This window comes from Rhinolophus sinicus, chromosome 14 (genome assembly GCF_057876585.1).
Source record: "Rhinolophus sinicus isolate RSI-liver-muscle chromosome 14, RSI-T2T, whole genome shotgun sequence".
In the NCBI taxonomy this organism is placed as follows: Eukaryota; Metazoa; Chordata; class Mammalia; order Chiroptera; family Rhinolophidae; genus Rhinolophus; species Rhinolophus sinicus.
Genome location: NC_142514.1, coordinates 101,638,622 through 101,654,749, shown reverse-complemented (window position 1 = coordinate 101,654,749; position 16,128 = coordinate 101,638,622). Strand labels below are relative to the sequence as shown.

The 16,128-nt window shown below is 40.9% G+C and overlaps 1 protein-coding gene and 1 long non-coding RNA gene across 2 annotated transcripts in view; one reads left to right on the top strand and one right to left on the bottom strand.

The window, feature by feature from the left end:
- Nucleotides 1-16,128, top strand: part of CD3E (CD3 epsilon subunit of T-cell receptor complex) — a 67,202-nt gene that overhangs the window by 28,620 nt on the left and 22,454 nt on the right. The window lies entirely within an intron of this gene.
- Nucleotides 4,736-9,440, bottom strand: LOC141572173 (uncharacterized). Its single transcript, XR_012497377.2, has 3 exons — nt 7,668-9,440; nt 5,045-5,201; nt 4,736-4,964 (listed from the first exon to the last, which is right to left on the bottom strand). It is a non-coding gene; the product is annotated as an uncharacterized LOC141572173 (long non-coding RNA).

The window sequence follows — 16,128 nt, the reverse complement described above, 5'->3', positions numbered from 1 at the left end:
TGAGCAAGATTGGTATTAGATCCTCTTTGAAGGTTTGGTAGAATTCACTAGTGAAGCCATCTGGTCCCGGACTTTTGCTTTTGGGAAGGTTTTGGATGACTGATTCAATTTCGTTACTGGTGATCCGTCTGTTTAGATTTTCCAGTTCTTCATGGTTCAGCCTTGGAAGGCTATATGTTTCTAAGAACTTGTCCATTTTTTCTAGGTGGTTGAATTTGGTGGCATATAGTCCTTCATAGTATTCTTGGATGATCCTTTGTATTTCTGTGGTGTCCGTGATAACTTCCCCTTTTTCATTTCTGATTTTGTTAATTAGTGTCTTCTCTCTTTTTATTTTAGTGAGTCTAGCCAAGGGTTTGTCAATTTTGTTAATCTATTCAAAGAACCAGCTCTTTGTCACATTAATTTTTTTCTATTGTCTTTTTGTTCTCTATTTCATTTAGTTCTGCTCTAATTTTTGTTATTTCCTTTCTTCTGCTGACCTTGGGTTTTACTGGTTCTTCTTTTTCTAGTTCTTTAAGGTGTAACGTGAGGCTATTTATTTGGGAGTTTTCTTGTTTCTTGAGATAGGCCTGTAATGAGATAAATTTGCCTCTTAAAACTGCTTTCGCTGCATCCCAAAAATTTTGGTAGGATGTATTTTCATTGTCATTTGTTTCTATCTATCTTTTGATCTCTCCTCTAACTTCTTCTTTGACCCAGTCGTTCTTTAAAAGTATGTTGTTTAATCTCCATGTATTTGTGTTTTTTCCCGCTTTCTTTTTGCAGTTGATATCCAATTTCAAAGCCTGTGATCAGAGAATATGCTTGGTGTGATTTCAATCTCCTTAAATTTGTTGAGACTGATTTTATGTCCCAATAAATGGTCTATCCTTGAGAATGTTCCGTGTACACTAGAAAAGAATGTATAGTCTGATGTTTTAGGATGAAGTGCTCTATAAATGTCAATTATGTCCATTTCATCTAATGTGTCATTTAGGGCTGCTATTTCATTATTTATTTTCTGTTTGGATGATCTATGCATAGCTGTCAATGATGTATTTAAGTCCCCTAGTATAATTGTGTTTTGGTCAATTTCTCCCTTTAGTTCTGTTAGTAGTTGCTTGGTATATTTTGGTGCTCCCTGATTGGGGGCATAAATATTGATGACTGTTATGTCTTCTTGTTGTATAGTCCCCTTCACCATTATGAAATGTCCATCTTTGTCTCTTGTTATATTTTTCACCTTGAAGTCTGTTTCATCTGATATCATTATGGCTACACCTGATTTTCTCTGGGTACCATTTGCTTGGAGTGTCAATTTCCACCCTTTCACTTTCAGTCTATACTTGTCCTTTTAGCTGAGATGTGTCTCTTGGAGACAGCATATGGTTGGGTTTAGTTTTTTGATCCAATCTGCTACTCTGTGCCTTTTTATTGGTGAGTTCAGTCCATTTACATTTAGGGTGATTATTGATATGTGAGGATTTCCTGTCATTCTATCTTTAGTTTTCTGGTAAGGCTGTGTCTCCATTGTTTCTTTGCCTTTTTGTTGTTGTCTATTATTTCTGTGTGGTGGTATTCTATGATGTTTCCCTCTGTTTCTTCTTTTATTACAGTATATATTTCAATTCTGGATTTATTTTGAGTGGTTACCCTTAAGTTTATGTAAAAGGAAGTTTGATATTTAGAGTATTCCATTTTCTTCAGCACGCTTACTTTCTCCATTCCCATATTCCGGTTCAGGCCTTTACTCTCCCCCTTTTTGAGTTGTGGTTGCCACAAATTGTCCCTGTTGATGGTGGTCGAATAGCCTCCTTTAGTATTTCTTGTAGTGCAGGTCGTGTATTAGAAAATTCCCTCAGCTTCTGTATGTCTGGAAAGGTCTTTATTCCTCCTTCATATCTAAAGGATATCTTTGCTGGATATATTATTCTTGGCTCATGATTTCTCTCTTTCAATAGTTTGAATATTTGGTTCCACTCCCTCCTGGCTTTTAGAGTTTCTGCTGAAAAATCTGATGATAACCTAATGGGCTTTCCTTTGTAAGTTACCGTCTTCTTTTCCCTGGCTGCTTTGAGGATTCTTTCTTTGTCGTTGATTTTAGACAGCTTCAATACAATGTGCCTTGGAGAAGGCCTGTTGGGATTGAGGTAATTAGGTGTTCTATTTGCTTCTTGGATTCGAGGGTCCAGTTCTGTCCACAAGTTTGGAAAGTTCTCATCGACAATTTGTTTGAATATATTCTCTGTTCCCTTGTCTCTTTCTTCTCCTTCTGGTATGCCCATTATTCTTATATTGCTCTTTCTGATGGAGTCAGAAAGTTCTTGTAGAGTTCTTTCATTTCTTTTAAGTCTCAAGTCTCTTTCTTCTTCCATCTGTGGAATTTCCAGATTTCTATCTTGGATGTTACTGATTCTTTCCTCCATTCTGGTCAACTCTACTACCTAAGCTGGTTATTTCATTCTTAATTTCTTCTATTGAGTTCTTAATCTCCAGAAATTCTATTTGGTTCTTTTTCAAAATTTCAATCTCTTTCGTAAAATGCTCATGCTGTTCTTTGATTGTGTTTCTGAGTTCATTTAACTGCTTATCTGTGTTTTCTTGCATCTCGTTGAGTTTTTTCAGATCTGTAATCTTGAATTCTCTGTCATTTAAGTCACATATTTCTGTATCTTTAACTGCCTTTTCTGGAGATTTTTCACTTTCTTTCTGAGCTATCTTGTTGCCTTGGTTATTCATGGCAGTTACCGGTTTACTATTTCTCTTCCTAGACATCTACAGGAGTGGCTTCTGCAACAGGTTGATAGGAAGCGGTCTTTCTTTTGTTTTCCAGTATTTGTTGGTAGAATGTTTTATTTTTTCTCCGACTGCAGCTTATATTTCTTCTCCTACATGGTAGTGCTATGTTTTCTCTGCACTATTCCAGCTTCTCACACAATGGGGGGATTCCCTGGGAGACGGGCTTCTCCTCTATTAATAGTTCACCTGGGTCACAAGGCGCAGTGTCCCGGTGGGTATGCGGAGAGCTTTTGATGTTCCAAAGCTCTTCCAGCTCCTGATTCAGAGCCCGTATGTTTCAGCAGTTCTGTTTACCCCTGCAGGGATCCGCCCAGATAGGTGGGGCCAGGGGCAGGGTAAGTTGTGAGAGGTGGCCCAGAGCAATGGCGGCGACCGCCACCACAGCCGGTCCTGCTTCCACAGCTTCTCCCCTCCCGGCCCCCTGCCGGAACCAGCTGGACTGCGAACTTGTGTCTGCGGTCCACAGTTCTCAGAACAGCAAATATTCTGTTCTTTTGATCTGACACTGCTCATGTTCTGCTTCTAGCACTGGGCAGGTGAGGCCGGGGCAAGCTCTGGGAGGGGAGGGAGGGGGCGGCCAGTCTCAGTGCCTAAGGCTTCTGTTCTCTGCTCAGCAGTGAGGGCTTAAACCACCGTTTTCAGCCTTTTTCCCTCAGTCTTTTCTCCGAGGTCTCTGCCGTGAGCGTTGGGTTCAGCCGTGTTATATGCTGCCCCCTCAGCCCTGTGGGCCATAAGCGGAGCCCTAGCAGTCCGAGTTCTTCCCTGTCCCGCAGCTGCAGTTGTGGTAGTTTCGGGAAGCACCGAGCTCGGAGCACCGAGCCAGGTCCGTGTGCTGCGCCCAAGCAGCTCCGTCTCCGCACTTCTCCCCCTCCCTCCTTCCCCCGCTTGTGCGATTCTCCCACCTGTAGGTGATTTCGGTAGTGGGCCTCCTCGTCTTGCCTGTCTGCTGTGCAGGGAGTCCCCTATGGAGTCTCTGTTGTTCGATTCGTTGTAAATTCCAGGGGAGCCCTACAGAGGCCCACCTCATGCCACCATTTTTCCTATAGTTCTCTTTTTCTTTCATTTATACATCACATCTTTCTAGAACTTTCTGTGACAGTGCTTCTCAAAGTGTGGTCTGCAGACTACCTGGAAACTGTCACTGGTCCTCTAGGAGATAAATACAAAACCTGAGACTTAGTGTTTAAAGCTATTATAAGTAATTTGACCTTGCCACAGCATCCAAGGCCATGATCAGACGACTCATTGTATAGAGTATAGAACACAATGGGCCTTGCAAATTGCATGGCAGGAGGCATATGATGTTCCACTTCATATGATGTGAGCCTTGTGTTAGTCACATGCGCTAGAACCACATATTTGTTATACACTAGAGTTTGCTGAGCACTGGTTTAGGAAACACCGAGAAAACCAAAGTCAGGTTGTTTTTTGACCAAAAAGCCACTACCATTTTGAGGTTTTTTCCCTGATCTAGTTTGTTTCTTTAGTATTTTTATATGAATGATGTGTAGTAATTTGTTTGTAACAGACAAACAGTATTTAACCATACTACTAGAAATAAGAAACTCCAAATTAACTAAGATTTTTAAATTTATATTTATTATTCTTTATTTGTCTTGAGAAGCAAAAACTCATGAAAGGGAATGTAATTTCGCAACAAAATCACTAAAGAAAGAGATCTGACATTCTAAATTCATTCTTATTTTCATCTCTGTACACCTGTTAATTCCCTCTAACATTCCTTCTCACTGTTCTCTACCTATTCATAGTTTTTCTTTTCTCTTAAGGTAGGGTGTGGGTGACCATATCATTTACCATCCAAACTGGGACACTTTTGAGAGTGAAAGAGGCATTATTGATATTTACACTGGAAAAACAGGCATAAACCAGGACTGTCCCAGAGATACTGGGAGGTAGAGTCACCCTATTTAAAAAACAAAACAAAAAACTGTCATGTCCTCTGTTTCCACATTTATAAAATCAGGGGATTGGACCAGTGACTTCCAAAGACCCTTCTAGCCCTTTTCATTCTAAGAGTCTACTGTTCTGATTAAAAATGCTTCATCTTTAAAACTCAGTCTTACTCAGAAACAAAACCAAAGACAGTCAGTCAGGTTGCTCTTCCACAGAAAGTCTGCTACAGGCCTCAGGACCACTTTTCTTCGTCATATACCTGTTGGATGCTGAGAAGCAAAAGTGCTGAGTTAGCTAAAGCATTTCAGTCTCTCTGCCCTCCCCTCCATTTCCCAATGAGGCCTGATACCTTCAAGGGAACAAGCAGGTTGGACGTGTTGGCTCAAAAGCATTTCTGGGTGGGAAGAACAGCCAGCCACTTGTCCAGGCAAACAGGATGTGACTCTTCTCAGGTGAGTCAGAGCAAGAGAGGGAAAGCACTCCTAATCCACTCATGAGGGGGTCGGCTCCATTTCACAAAGGGGAAGACAGGACAAAATCTCAGCATCATTACTGTTTTCTTCCAGTCTGCCCCAGTGTTATGTGCCCCCTGAGTGTCAATGTCTGCTGAGCTACACTAGCAGGAACCAGCGGAAATGTCTTCTTTTAAAGAAAGAGCAAAAATTATTATTTAAAGCTGTCACCTTGAGTGCAAGCTTTTGTTCTAATGATTCTGACACTATGCCAAAGATTTCTAGAATAACTTTTTTGAAATTGCCTTAGAACGCTGAACCACAATTTTTCTTGAGATCATAATGATGGCAAATCTATTGAGAGTTTGATCTTTTGACACATTTAAAAGTCATATAGATCAAATTCAAAGAAAGTGAGGAAGTGAGTGAGCAAACTGGGCACTGATTATAAAATCACGAGAGTGATGATCCTGTGAAATATGTAAATGGTCCCTGAGGATCCTTTGAAAGACAAAAAAACTATTTTGTACATAATTATGATAAGGATATCATGGAATTTACTTTAAGATCTCTCATATAGTGATTAAGTTAGATGAATATTTTAAATGGCTCTTCTCTTTATGGATTAAGGCTTTTCATGATCTGGCCCCTGCCAACTATTCAGCCCCAATTCCCCATTTTCCGGGCTCCTTGAAACTTATTCTTAGCTATGCAAAACTAAACAATGCTTGTTCTTACCTCCACATATTTATCTGTACATACTATTCTGTCTACTTTGTCCACTTGGAATTCTTATTTTTCTTTCGTAATTAAGTTCACATTCTATGAAGGCTTCCCTGACCCCTGGAGTCAGGGAAGTTCCCTTATGCCTGCGACACCTTTATTATAGACAATATGCCACCATTACTTCTTTATATATCTGTCTCCACTCTAGACTGAGTTCCTTCAGGGCAGAGTCCATTGCTTATTCATCTGTGTATCCTCAGCTCCTAAAACTGCTAGGCACATAGTAGTCACTCAATACACATTTGCTAAATCAGTGAATGCACAGTTACGGAACAGTCTCCAGTGAAACTGAGCAGTATGGGGCTCCCTCTGGTGGAACTCAAAATTGCTTCAAGGGTGAAGTCCTAAAACTGAGTCCCAGCTTTAATTTTGCTTTATTTTTGTATCTAAGTGACAATCATCTCTATGACGGAAAAATCTACTCTGAACAAGAACTTCTCACCTTCCACTGTCTGCAGCCTCGGAGCCATCATGAAAGGAGGGAAGCAAATATTATCTATACTACATATAGTAGATTCTATTTGAATATGTATAATGTAACATATTAAATAATAATTGTCACAGTCTGTCTCCCACTTTCATCCATTCATTATAAGTTTTAATTATTGAATGAATAAGCAAAACCCCTGAAATCTAGGGTTATGAAGCTTAGAATTTTGAATGTACCCATTCATTTAATAAATAATGATTTATTTGAATAAGCAAACTGAGGCTAAACACTTATAGAGTACCAGTGATAGGCCCAACACTGTGCTGAAAAAATTTTAGGAGATGCCATATCTGGCTTCAAGGAGCTCATAGCTCCATCTGCAAAGCTCTGTGCAAAGCATTTGAGTACATTGCATCATTTAATTCTCATCACTGTATTTTACAAATGAAGAAACTGAAGATGACAGACATGAAGCCATTAATTTACCCAGCTACCCAGCTCACTCCCACTACAAAATAAATGATAGAACTAGAGCTTGTTCTGGGGATTCTGTGTCTAAATATAAAGTTCTTCCCATGGATTATCACAAAGTCAAAGGCAATTTGTTTTTAACTTTTACTATGGAAAATTTCAAACATACGCAAAAATAGACAAAACAGTATAATAAACCCTAGATACCTAGCACCCAGTCCATCACATCAATCGCGTTCAACCTTTTTCCATTTCACCTTCAACTACTCATCTGATACCATTTTGAACAACTTGAAGACATCATATCATTTTACTCATAAATATAACTTCAATGCCATTATCACACCTGAAAAGAATTGATATTTCCTATATATAAAATGTGCAGTGTTAAAATTTTTAAGATAGAGACAACCAAGATGGCACAGTAGGTAAACACTGTGTTTACCTTCTCTCACAACCAAACCAAAATTACAGCTAATCTGCAAAACAACCATTATTGAGAACCACCTAAAATCAAGCTGAACTGAAGCCTTTCAACTGATGACATGCAGAAGCCACCTCCAGACTAGTAGGAGGGTCAGAGACATGGAGCAGGCTGGTCCCACACCTGCATGTGACCATGAAAGATCGGGATGGCTATTTTGGTGGTGGGGGTCCCCCATCTCCTAAAAGAGTGAGAGATACCAGCTCCACCCCTTCCCAGGGTTCCAGTGCCAGGGAGAGAAGTCTCCATAATTTTTGGTTGTGAAAACCAGCGGAGATTGGGACTGAGTGGGACTGAGTACGGCTGCACTCACAGGTGCTCCTCTTAAAGGGACTGAACCTGGACTTACCCACCAGTGGAATGGTTCACTCTGAGCTCCAGCGCTGGGACAGCAGCTAGAAAGGTGGCAGGGACAAATAGTGGGGAATAGAGTTGTCTGTCTTGGGACTGGGACTGAAGAGGCAGCTTTCTCCTGGACAGGGGAGCTAGTGGAGGCCATTGTTTCTTTGTTGAGTCCTCCCCCTAACCAGCGTGTGACCACAGAATTCTTTGAGTACAGAATCTTCTTTCTGAGTCTCTGCCGTTTGTTCGCCCTGCCCTGGCAATTTGAGACCCGGCCCCACCCAACTTTTGGGCACACCCAGGCTGCTTTCAGTGGCTTTCTCATGTAAACTGCTTGATTTGGATCAAGCTGCAGACTTTCCTAGGGTCTCTTAAAGGTTTGTGGAACACAGACAAGCAGCATCTGGCTTGAGTGTGTCCCGTATCTCTGGCTGAGCAGTCCTATGCTGGCACTAGTGGCAGCCAGCCTTGGTTCGTGGCTTGGCCTCTCAAGGTGTTTCCAGGAACAGCACAGGTGGCAGCCCTCTGTGGATTTCTTTTTGGCTCCAGCTAGGTGGCTCCAGGTGGGGCACAGGCTGTGGCTGAAGGAGAGCTACAACAGATCCCATCCAAGGTGGCCCTGAGGCTGGTGCCCCCAGTGACCAGCTTCAAAATGAGCTGGAGCATCGCCTAGCCATCTGCAAGTATGACACACCCAAGGGGTGGGTTGGGCAGGCACCAGAGTCCTGCTGAGGCAGATCCTGCTCCCTACGATCAGCCCCTGCATAACAATTCTTCCACTGTAGTCAAGGCCAGTCCTCACAACCAGTGAGCCCAAGGGTCAGTTCCTGATATTGATGTGCAGTTATCAACCGAGGCTCAACTACAAGAGAAGGGCACACACAACTCACACAAGGGACACACCTGGAGCGTGAAGCTCAGGTGACAAGGAAGACTGCGCCAGTGAACGCCACAGCACACCTACTACATAAGGCCACTCTACTAAGACTGGAAGACATGGCAACCCTACCTAATACATAGAAACAAACACAGGGAGGCAGCCAAAATGGGGAGACAAAGAAACATGTCCCAAATGAAAGAACAGAACAAAGCTCCACAAAAAGAACTAAGCGAAATGGAGATAAGCAATCTATGAACTTGCAGAGTTCCAAACGCTGGCTATAAGAATGCTCAATGATCTCATAAAAATGGAGATGGAAACCATAAAAATCATAAAAATGAACCAGTCAGAAATAAAGGATACAATAATGGAAATGAAGAATATATTACAGGGAATCAACAGTAGATAAGATGAAGCAGAGAATCCAACCATCGATGTAGAAGATAAGGTAGCAGAAAACACCCAACCAGAACAGCAGAAAGAACAAGGAATCCAAAAAATTGAGAGTTTCAGGGGCCTCTGGGACAATATCAAGTGTACCAACATTCACATTGTAGGGGTACCAAAAGGAGAAGAGAGAGAGCAAGGAATTGAAAACCTATTTGAAAAGATAATGACAGAAAACTTCCCTAACCAGGTGAAAGAAATAGACATTCAAGCCCAGGAAGCACACAGAGCCCCAAACAAGATAAATCCAAAGAGGCCAACACCAAGACACATCATAATTAAAATGCCAAAGGTTAAATACAAGGAGGAAATCTTAAAAGCAGCAAGAGAAAAGCAGTTAGTTACCTACAAGGAAGCCCCCATAAGACTGTCAGCTGATTTCTCAACAGAAACTTTGCAGGCAAGAAGGGCGTGGCAGGAAATATTCCAAGTGATGAAAAGCAACGACATACAACCAAGATTGCTCTACCCAGCAAGGCTGTCATTCAGAATTGAAGGACAGATAAGGAGCTTCCCAGACAAGAAAAAGCTGCGGGAGTTCATCATCACCAAACCAGTATTACAAGGAATCTTAGAGGGACTTCTTTAAGATGGGAGGGGGATTAAGGACAGATGAAAGCGGAAGGGATTAAAGAAGAATGAATTGAGTGTTACACAATAGTCATGGAGATGTAGGGTATAGCACAAGGAATATAGTCAACAATATTGTAATAACTAGGTATGGTGCTAGATAGATACTAGACCTATCAGGGTGCTAGATGGGAATAGGGTTGGGGGCAGGGTGAAAAAGGTGAAGCCATTAAGAAATACAAACTGATAGTTAATACAGTATGAGGAATACAATCAACAATGTTATAAAGCTCATATAAGGTGCCAGATGAGCACTGAACTTATCAGGGGGATCACGTCATAGACTGACCAATGCTCTATACACCTGAAGAGCTGAAGTAGAATAATATTGAATGTCAACTATGACTAAATATATAGGTACACATAGTCACAGGATGTGGAGTATAACTTAGGGAAGATAGTCGATGGTATTGTAGCAGCTATAGAAGATGTCAGAGGGGTAGTAGCTTGGGGGTGAGCTATCACTTTATGAGGGGTTTAAATGTCTAACTATTACATTGCTTTGTATACCTGAAACTAATAAAATAATTTTTTTTTAAAGATTTTATTGGGGAAGGGGAACAGGACTTTTTTGGGAACAGTCTGTACTTCCAGGACTTTTTTCCAAGTCAAGTTGTTATCCTTTCAATCTTAGTTTTGAAGGGCGCAGCTCAGCTCCAGGTCCAGTTGCCATTTCTAGTTGCAGGGGGCACAGCCCACCATCCCTTGCGGGAGTTGAACCAGCAACCTTGTGGTTGAGAGGACGCGCTCCAACCAACTGAGCCATCCGGGAGCTCAGTGGCAGCTCAGCTCAAAGTGCCATGTTCAATCTTAATTGCAAGGGGTGCTGCCCACCATCCCTTGCCGGACTCAAGGAACTGAACTGACAACCTGGTGGTTGAGAGCCCACTGGCCCATATGGGAATCGAACCGGCAGCCTTCGGAGTTAGGAGCATGGAGCTCTAACCGTCTGAGCCACCAGGCCGGCCCAAAATTTTTTTAAATTAACTCATAAACGTCATAAAATGTTTTTACAGTTTATTTATTTGAATTAGGGTCCAAATAAGGTCTAAAATTTGCAATTGGTCCATAAATGTCCTAAGTCTATTTTAACCTATATATTCCCCTTAATCTCTTTTTTATTTCCTTGAAATTTACATTTTAAAAAACTGGGTCATTTGTCAGATAGAGTTTTCCACAGTATGGATTTTTTTGCCTGCATCACGATGATGTTGGGTAATATGTTCCTTTGTATTTCCTGTAAATTGATGTTGGATTTATAGCAGTGGTGTTCAGTCTTTAGTGGGCATCAGAATCATCTGAATGGCTTGATAAACAGATTGCTGGGCCCCACCTTCAGAGTTTCTGATTCTAGTCTGAGGTGAGTTCTGAAAACTTTCATTTCTTTTTTAAAATATTTTTTTATTTTTAAATTGCAGTTGACATACAATATTATATTAGTTTCATATGTACAACATAGTGATTACACATTTATATACCTTATGAAGTGATCATCCTGATAAATCTAGTACCCATCTGACACCATACATAGTTTTTACAATATTATAGACTATATTCCTATGCTATTTTATATCCCCATGACTATTTTATAACTACCAATTTGGACTTCTTAATCTCTTCTCCTTTTTCACCTATCCTCCCAAACTCCCTCCCATCTGGCAACCATCAAAATGTTCTCTGTATCTATGTGTTTTTTCTGCTTTGTATGTTCATTTATTTTGTTTTTGAGATTGCACATATAAGTGAAACCATATGGTATTTGTCTTTCTCTGCCTAACTTATTTCGCGTAGCGTAATACCCCCTATGTCCATCCATGTTGTTGAAAGATGGCAAGATTTCATTCATTTTATGGTCAAGTAATATTCCATTGTACATGTACGTACAACTTCTTCTTTATTCATCTATCGATAAACACTTAGGTTGCTTCCATATCTTGGCTATTGTAAATAATACTGCAATGAACATATGGATGCACATGTCTATTCGAATTAGTGTTTTTGGTTTCTTCAGATAAATACCCAGAAGTAGAATCGCAGATCCTTCTTTGTCTCTTGCTATATCCTTTGTTTTAAAGTCTATTTTGTCTGGTCTACGTATTGCTATCCGAGCTTTTGTTTCCATTTGCACGAAATATCTTTTTCTATCCCTTTACTTTCAGTCTGTGTGTATCTTTCGATCTAAACTAAATTGCTTGCATGCAGCATATGTAAGAGTTTTGTTTTCTTATCCATCCAGCCACCCTATCTCTTTTTTTTTTTAATGGTACTTTTATTTTTATTTATTTTATTTTTTTCCAAGTCAAGTTGTTGTCCTTTCAATCTTAGTTGTGGAGGGCGCAGCTCAGCTTCAGTTCCAGGTCCAGTTGCCATTGCTAGCTGCAGGGGGCGCAGCCCACCATCCCTTGTGGGAATCAAGGAATCTAACTGGCAACCTTGTGGTTGAGAGGATGCGCTCCAACCAACTGAGCCATTCGGGAGCACAGTGGCAGCTCAGATCAAGGTGCCTTGTTCAATCTTAGTTGCAGGGGGTGGAGCCCACCATCCCTTGTGGGACTCAAGGAATTGAACTGGCAACCTTGTAGTTGAGAGCCCACTGGCCCATGTGGGAATCCAACCGGCAGCCTTCAGAGTTAGGGGCATGGCGCTCTAACAGCCTGAGCCACTGGGCCGGCCCCACACCCTGTCTCTTTTTGATTGGACCATTTAATCCATTTACATTTAAAGTAATTGTTGATAGATAGATAGTTATTGCCATTTTATTATTTATATGTTTGATCTTTTTTTCTCCTTCTTATAGAAATCCCTTTAACATTTATTGTAATACTGGTTTGGTGGTGATGAACTCCTTTAGCTTTTTCTTGTCTGAGAAACTCTTTTTTATCTGTCCTTCAATTCTATATGATAGCCTTGCTGGGTAGAGTAATCTTGGTTGTAGGTTCTTACTTTTCATTATGTTCAATATTTTATGACAATCCCTTCTTACCTGCAAGGTTTTTGTTTAGAAATCAATTGACAGTCTTTTGGGAGCTCCTTGCAGGTAACTTTTCTTTTGTTGCTTTTAAGATTCTCTCTTTACTTTTAACCTTTGGTGTTTTAATTATGATGTGTCTTGGTGTGGGCCACATTGGGCTCATCTTGTTTGGGCTTCTTTGTGCTTTCTGGGCTTGTATGTCTTTTTCCTTCACAGGATAGGGAAGTTTTCCATGATGATTTCTTCAAGTAGTTTTTCAATTTCTTACTATCTTCTCTTCTCCTTCTGGTACCCCTATAATGCAAATGTTGGTACACTTGATATTGTCTCAGAGGCCCCATAAACTATCCTCATTTTTTTGCATTCTTTTTTCTTTTTGCTATTCTGCTTGGGTGCTTTCTGCTACCTTTTCTTCCAAATCACTGATTCAATCTTCTGTTTTATTTAATCTCCTGTTGATTCCTTCCAATGTATTCTTCATTACAATTATTGTATTCTTCATTTATTTTATGCTTTCTATCTTCATTTTTTGTTTCCTATCTCTTTTTTAAGTTCTCACTGAGATCACTGAGCATCTTCATAACCAGTGCATCTGGTAGATTTATTTTGTCTCCATTTTGTTTAGTTCTTTTTCTGGAGTTTTGTTCTGTTCTTTCACTCAGGAAATGTTTCTTTTATTCCTCATTTTAGCTGCCTCACTGTGTTTCTATAAATTAGGTAGAGTGGCTATGTCTCCTGGTCTTGGTAGAGTGTTCTTATGTAGTAGGTATACTGTGTGGCCCAGTAGCACAGTCTCCTTGGTTACCTGGGCAGTGTGCTCCAGGTGTGTCCCTTGTGTGGGTTATGTGTGCCCTCCAGTTGTATTTGTGCTTTGGTTGCCGTTGGCAAAGCAATGGGAGAAATTGACTCTCAGGCTGATTAGTTGTAAGGACTGGCTGTGACCATGGTGGAGTAGTTATAGTGCAGAGGCTGACCCCACAGAGCAGGATTCATTTTAACAAGCCTCTGATGCCTGCTGAGTCTACCCTTTGAGTGTGTCATTTGTGGAGGTATTTGCGTAGTGCTGTGGTTTGGTCTGAAGCTGGCCACTGAGTATGTTGGTTCTGGGGCTTCTTGGGAGGGACTCTGGCACAGGCCAAGGTCAACTGATGCCTCTGCCCTGCCTGGGGCCACTGGATAAGAGCTACAAAGTGATCTGCAGATGGTTGCCACCTGTGCTGGGCTTGGAGGTTCCTGGGAGAGTATAAGCTGTGAACTGAGGCTAGCTACCACTAGTGCTGGGCTTGGGGCTGCTTAGCAAGAGGTATGGGGCATGCTGAGGCCAGATGCTGCTTGTTTGGGGTTTGCAAACCTTTGAGAGATTTAGTAAGTGGAGCAGATGCTGGGTATGGGGAGTGTCCAAGAAAGAAAAGTGGCTTCTGCCAGCACTTCTGTCTGGGAGAAAGCTGCCCCTCCAGCGCTCACCCTGAGGCCAGACAATTCAGTTCCTCACCATCGTCCCTGGCATCTTTTGAGCTGCTGCCCCAGCATTGGAGCTCAGAATGAGTGAACCCATCAGTGAGTATGTCTGTGTGCAGACCCTTTAAGAGAAACACCTGGGACTCCAGCAGCCACTCTGTCTCACTCAGCCACAATCTCCATTGGTTTTCACAGCCAGAAGTTATGGGGACTTCTCTTCCCAGCACTGGAACCCTGGGCTGGGGAGCTTGGTATGGGGCTGGAACCCCTCATTCCTGAGAGAGGACCTCTGCAGGTGAGATATTCCTCCTGATTTCCATACGTGAATGTGGGATCAGCGCGTTCCACATCTCTGCCACTCCTACTAGTCTCAATGTGGCTTCTTCTGTATAGTCTTAATTATGAGACTTCTGTTCAGCTAGACTTCTTGTGATTCTTGATGGTGACTGCTCTGTAATTTAGTAGTAATTTTGATGTGCTCATGGGAGGAGGCTAGCACAGCATTTATTTATTCTGCCATCTCGATGGAAGCCCCTGAAAATTTGCATTTCTATCAAGTTGTCAGGTGATGTTGAGAACACCCAAGAATCATTGATGTAGTCTAGACTGAGGCTCAATCAGATTCAGAGTTGACTTTTTGTAAACAACACAACTTTATAGGGGGTATTGTGCTCTTCCTTCAAGGGGTACATAATGTGTGATTGTCACTTTTTGTGATGTTAGCAGTCTTTAATGCCTAAAACCATTCATTCATTAGGTGTTGCAAAATGGTCCTATTCTAATTCTATCATTCTTGTGTTGAAAAAAAAACAGTCAAAATAGAGTCACTTTGGCTAAACCACATCATCAAACCAAAACTTAATAACTAACCAAATTGCAGTTTCAACCTCTCCCAGAAGTCAAATTTTAAACCAATCAGTCTGAAATTTCCAAATCAACACTAGTGAGGCTATCTGTCTGATAAGACCTCCTGCCTTCCCCTAAGGGAAGGTACCCTGGCCTGAAATAATGCACTTTTTAATATCTTAGTCCCACCCTCATTCTGTCTATAAGAATCTTCCATTTTGCACAGCTTATTGCTGCACCCTTCTAATTGCTAGCTGGAATACTGCTCGATTCATGGTTCACTTATGAAGCCAATTAAATCTTCCATTTTACTGGGTTGAATTTTGTTTTTTGAACATGTGCTCCATTTACTAAACTATTTTTAGGAAGAGGTACTCCCTCATCTATTAAATGGTTACCCAATGGAATAGTTAACATAGGAAAGACCAGTTTTGAGCACGAGTTAGTTCACCAGCATTGTCCAAGTGTTATCAATTAGAGATATTTTTCTTTGTGCTTTTTATTTGTTTATAGTGTCATTATAAACTCAAGGCATTAAACATATTTGATGCATTTCAAACATTACAGATATTATCCTTATTGATTCTCAAGAGTATAACATCTTTGGTCAGTGGGAATTTCTTCACATTGGCTCCTGAATCCGTTAAGGTGTGTTTGCTATATTATTTAACAATATTCAAGTCTTCTATAGAAAATAAGAGGAAGAAACACACAAGGAGGATAGATGAAATTAAGTGTAGAAGCCAGTAGCTTATGAGACATGTTATACTTTGAGAGTAAAGCAGATGTCTGCTGATATAGGAAGGAATGGACAAACTAAGTATGCATTAAATATTCATGAGGAACATGAAACACCAAATATTTACGAGGCTGTCAATGTAAGAAATGTCCAAGCCTGTAGAGAATGTTTATGAGAGTTTATTTGAGCCAAACTGATGACATATGCTGGGGAGCAAGATCTCAAATACTCCGGAGAATAACAATTTTGCAGATTGTTCTATGCATTTGAAATTAAGGAGAGAATGTAAAGAACATTAGAGGTGGGAGACAACAAGACAGGGATTGGGTTACAGGATAGTTAATAAGATTATGTGCTCTCTTGAGGGTTAATACCCCCTTCTAGGGGCATTACTTCCTGTGTTTCAAAGGTGTGTTAACCTAGATGCACAAGAACAATAGACAGGGTACTTAAGGCAAAGATAAACCTTCTACTGAAGAAGTTAGATGCCAAGGGCA